The 5,660-nt window shown below is 31.7% G+C and overlaps 1 long non-coding RNA gene across 1 annotated transcript; it reads right to left on the bottom strand.

Annotated features, from left to right (window-relative positions):
- Nucleotides 1–272: 272 nt before the first annotated feature.
- On the bottom strand, nucleotides 273–1,208 carry LOC141723652 (uncharacterized). Its single transcript, XR_012576331.1, has 3 exons — nucleotides 1,089–1,208; nucleotides 964–1,013; nucleotides 273–575 (listed from the first exon to the last, which is right to left on the bottom strand). It is a non-coding gene; the product is annotated as an uncharacterized LOC141723652 (long non-coding RNA).
- Between the last annotated feature and the right edge of the window lie 4,452 nt (nucleotides 1,209–5,660).

Here is a 5,660-nt window from a genome sequence, read left to right as displayed (position 1 = left end):
TATGACTAGTCACATATTCTTATAATCTTATAATCTTATTGAGCATCCATCTGTAACTGCAATATTCTATTATATGAACATGGAATTGTTACTTATACGAATAACACCAAAATAAACAAACAAAACTTTATATGTTACCACCAATGAGTAATACAAGTTTCATCAGGTTACCTCATACGACATGTTGTCAATATCTAGACGCATTTCCCTGTGATGACCAACGGAATTAACCATTCCATGATAGTCCGAGAACTCCAGGAGGGAAACTCCTTATATATCACCAAAAGAATGAGAAAGTAGTCATAGCTAACAAACAAGATACATTTCTTCTTCTATTTAATACTACCACTCGCATCTCCACTTGTCATCTTGGATATGTTTTTTGTCTCTAAATTTTCATCCTCTTCTGCTGCCTAAATTAATCAAATCAAGAACTAAAATGAAAATATTATATATTGTATAGCATATACAGGGAAGAATAAGGTTTGTAGCTTTGCAAAATGAGGTAGTGTAGCTTCCCTGGCTTTTCCTATTCTATTTCTTAAACCCAACTCAACTAGAGTAGATTTTTTTATCTGCATCAAGAAGCAGACTAGTTGAAACTCCTGGTAACTTCTCATTTTCCTTGAATAAGCCATTATCTCTATATTGAAATTCTGCATTATTTATTTCAATTGGGCTCTTTTACATACACATCCATATCGGTAATGCATAAAACACACACAACTAAAACAACATAATAAATCACAACAATTGAAAATAATTATAGTACATACATGTATAAAACTAAAAACTTAATAGAATATGAGAACCATACCTTAACGAAAACCCAATTGAATATAAGAAAAAACTCTAACGCCCAATTTGAAAGCCCAAATTGACTGAAATTTCACAATGAAATATATGTTAATCGGAGAAAATATGCATATATGTTTAAATCGGAGAAAAAGAGTAAATATTTACCATTAAATATGAGCAAAAGAACTAAAGCCCCAATCTGATGCTCTCAAACCCTACAATGTCATATAAATTAAAAAAAATTAGTAAGGGCCTTTAGAATACTGCCATAAACATGTGTGTATATCTACCAAATCTTCAATTTCTCCTTCAATTCATCCTTCTGAGAGAGAAATAAGAGAGCCAGAAAGAATGTTGTGTGTGAGAGAGATTGTTTGTATGAGGAAAGTGAGTTTTTGTTTAAGTTCCGTTGTGTTTTCATTTGGGGTGAAAAATGTCGCCCAATAATTCACCTAAAGTGTATTTTTTTTTTTAAACTTTAATTATGATTTAATAAATAAAAAACAAATAAAGTAGCTGTTGTATTGATGTACAATTATATTTATAAATTTTATTATATATTTATATTACATTTTTCATTCACTAATAAGACAGAATATAATTTTAATACTAATTAATGATGACATTTTCACTTTAATATTTTAAAAAATGTAAAAAGCATCTAATGTAACACCAGGTGCTGGTGTTACATATTGTGCAACGCCAACATTTATCCGTAACACTAGGTTTATGCTATTGTAACACTAATTGAAAACAATAGGACAAAAACTTCTTAGCTAATGTAACGCTACTTGTAACACTTGCATTACAGTAGCCCACTTATGGTATAGTGTAACAACTGTCACGGCATCTCTGTCTTATAGCTTCAGGGAAACTCTGGTCCACCAAGCCTCGCAAGATCCTCTAACACTTCTCTGGCCCACCCCATAAGAACATTTGGGGCTGCATACTCGCAAGTAGCTCCGTGAAGTCTAGTTTCAAGTATTCCCCGGGTCACATGAATCTCATCCCGGAGCTCCATCGTACTTCTATCAACATCAATAGTCCTTATGATATGTTGTAGCCCCTGAATCTAAGCCAACAGGGACTCTCACTCAAAAAGAAGAGCCTCACACTTAAGGTATGGAACAGGGTGTAGAGTAAACTGATATATGCACCCGCAACCGAATGTTCAGTAGAATCGGAATCAGCAGGTGTGAGTCCTCGAATAGGTTGTCTCAAAACAGAAGGTGGAATAGCTTATAGTGGTACGACCGTCACAACTGATATTATAGTTGACACTGGTGAAAGAGCATGGAATTGATCAGATGACGGCCTTCAAACTGAAGGCTCCGAATGATCAGATGATACCGGAATAAAGGAAATTGCCATCGCTGCTATCTGAAAATCACGTTGCTAGATAAGAATCTCGAATCTCAACAAGAATCATACCAAAACCTATCATATAGTCACACTCAAACTCTCGACATCCTATTTCTCTATTTCTTAATCTTAATCTTAACCCTCTACCCATTCCAGACAATCTAGGCTTGTGGCAGTAACTTTTAAACGGTAGCTCTAATACCAAACCTGTGGCACCCTCCGAACCTGGGTCAGAAGTTTGGGGTCCATAACACACATATACCATATATAAACCTGTTTATAAAAATAATATATATGTAATGACGCTACTTACCACAGCCACGGATCGCAACAGTTTAAAGTATATATGCCCACAAGCCACAAACTTATTTATATTATAATGTACCAAATTCCAATTTATTTATCTTACAACTGAAAATAAAACAGTCTTACAAACTTTAAACACAAACTAAGACAAACATCCTCTGCTAGATTATTCTATTTTAACCTGGAAACCTAGCTCGCACACTTGTATGGGGATCCTCGCTACCACCAGTTTACTTTTTAACTGGAAAAGAATATAGACATATTTGCAAGAGTGAGCTAACTAACTCATCAAGTCATAATGACAACACTAAGATTAAATAATGATCAACTGTAATGATATAATGAATCAAGTTTCTCAATAAGCAATGATTAGAATTGGATATTTACTTTTATTTTAAAAACCAAGGTTGGGTTGTTGATCAGTCACGCACTAATGTAAATCAATAAACTGAATCATAAATAACATTTATTTTGAAGCATAAGGTGATTCATAACACCATGAAGGTATAACAAGGTAAACATGAAGGATGGCTTTCAGCCAAGGAAAGAATTCAGAAGGTAGAAGACCAAGGGTTTAGTGTTTACAAGGATTGGTCTTCTATTATACAAGGTATGAAGGTTCGTATGTTAAGAAATTCCATTTAAGGAATCTGTATGTAGTATATATGTATTTGTGGAGTATTATCATATATGTGTGGTTCGTATCCGGGAATTCAATAATGAATGGTTTACAAAGAATAAGGCTTACGGCTCAAAGATCAGTAACAAGAATCAGGGTTTAGGGTTAAACATTTCAAAGTACTTGCAATATAACATAGAACTATCCCAATACATATCAAGATGGTTCAATAAATAATTGCAGTATACCAAGGATGAACGGAAATATATGCCTTATCTCAATCCGCTTTCACTTCACTTGCACACGTATATTGATTCTCACTCACTGACCACTTGCTTTCCCTTTCCATGTCTCGCTTCCTCTGTTAGACATCACATATATTTATCATTAATTATTCTCATCTCGTTCTATTCATTACAAGCTTCTATCTACCCTTTATTTTACCCAAATCCGACTTACAGATTGAAAGTTACGATAAAAACTATCAAACAATGCACATACAGGCCTATTATACATCAATCTGATCACATATAGCACATAGCACGTAACATATTGATCAAAATGATTCTTCAAAGAAGATTTGAGGTTAAAATGATTTTCCAGGTATTTAATACGAATTTTTGAACATTTTTTGGAATTAAAACAGGTCATCGAATCATTTTATAATTAAATAACAAGGTTTGAACCCCGAATCTGACTTTAAAATCGTTTAATAATAATTATCGAGCCTTAAAAATAATTTAGAGTAATATTTTAAAGCTCGAAACTATTTTTTCTGAGTTTTTCAATCAAAAGAAATAATTAAATCTAATTAAATAATCAATTAAAATTAATTAATAACTAATTAAAATAATTAATCAATTAATATTTAAATTAATTTACTAATTAAATAATTAATTATCAACAAAAATTATTTAATAAAATAATTTAGATTTATTTTCGAATTAAAAATAATTTTTAGAATAATAAATAATAAATTTTTAAATATAAAATAATTAAAATCTATTTTCTGAAAATAATATAAATAGATTATATCATTTTTGAAAATATATAAAACAAAAATCTATATTTTGTGATTTTTGAAAAACCGAGGGACTGAAATGCAAAACTTTGCAAACCAGGGAGGTCAAACAGCATTTCTGCCGTCTTCCCCACCTTCTCGCCGACAGTCGCCATTAACGGCGACCACGAGCTTTTCCGGTGACTCAAAAACGATCCAGAAAAGCATCGAAACAACATGATATATTCTCCTTGCTCCCAGGAACTTATTCCTGCCAACGATTCGTCCAATCAATCAATAAATCGATCGGAAAATCGACCGGAAAAAGTACGCCGCCGTTTTTCTGTGTTTTCCTGCGAAGCCCTTCCAGGGGTCAAACATCACAATCGTATATACGAAAAAAATTGTTTTTATACGATCTATATGTTGGTGCAATTTATTTCAACCCAGAATCATCACAAATGAAACCCCTATTTCAATTAAAAATATTCATATGAACATAAACCCATTTTATGAATTCGAAGATCAAACCCCTTTTTCTATATGTTATTGAACTCCAAATTCAACATATAATATAGCAAAATGATCAGTACAAAATTATCTACAAGATACAATCATCAAATCATACAAACAACATCAAAATCAAAAATTCATATATTAAGCATTAATTAATTCAAATTAAAATAATTAAATATGAAATTACCCTTAATTTCTGCACTGAAAGTGATGGTTGATTCTGAAAGTACTTTTTGAGAGCTTCGATTCGGTTATTTGCACGCTTGATTTCGATTTCGATAACACCTTCGTTTTTAGGTTTGATCTTCAAGAACGCGACGAATATTTGAGTTTTCTCCGTAAATTATCTGTTTTAACTGTTTGTTTATGATTATACGAATAAAATGAAATAAGAAAAAGGCTATTTATACTCAAGGAATATTAATACCCGTTGGATCATATTGGATTCAAAAATAGATTACTTAGCCGCTAAGTAACTGCAAAAATGATCCAGTTTGATACCAGTTTTGGATAATTATCAAAACTGGGTTCTTATAAAACACTCTATGAGAAAATAATGTTAAAATTCCTGTCTCTCGAGAATACGGGTTTTATTGATCTATTGAAACGACTATCGTATTAAAAAAATTACGCCGGGACTCGTACGGGTCAAACCGTACTCCGGATTGAGAAGTCAAAACACGGAAAATGTTCAAAATAGTCAGATTAGGTTAGGAAGGAGTTTTTCGAAGAGTTTCGGGTTGTACAAACGCAAAAATGGTTGAAGTTGGACGATTCCCGATTTTATAAAATAGTTTTATAATTATTCAGAAAAATATTTATTAAATCTATAAATCATATAACAATCCAAAAATTACAAGAAATATATCAAAATTATCTATACTTTATTCTGGACATGTTAAAATTAAAATACTCAAATTTTATCACATAGAAACATATAATTATCAATATCAATCATCAGATAATTCACCAAAATTCACAAAATGATCAGATAATAATTATTTATTCATAAAAATAATAACACGATATATCCCGGATATTACAGCCGGGTCGGGTTTA

This window comes from Apium graveolens, chromosome 5 (assembly GCF_009905375.1).
Source record: "Apium graveolens cultivar Ventura chromosome 5, ASM990537v1, whole genome shotgun sequence".
NCBI lineage: Eukaryota > Viridiplantae > Streptophyta > Magnoliopsida > Apiales > Apiaceae > Apium > Apium graveolens.
This window is presented reverse-complemented; position numbering and strand designations above follow the sequence as displayed.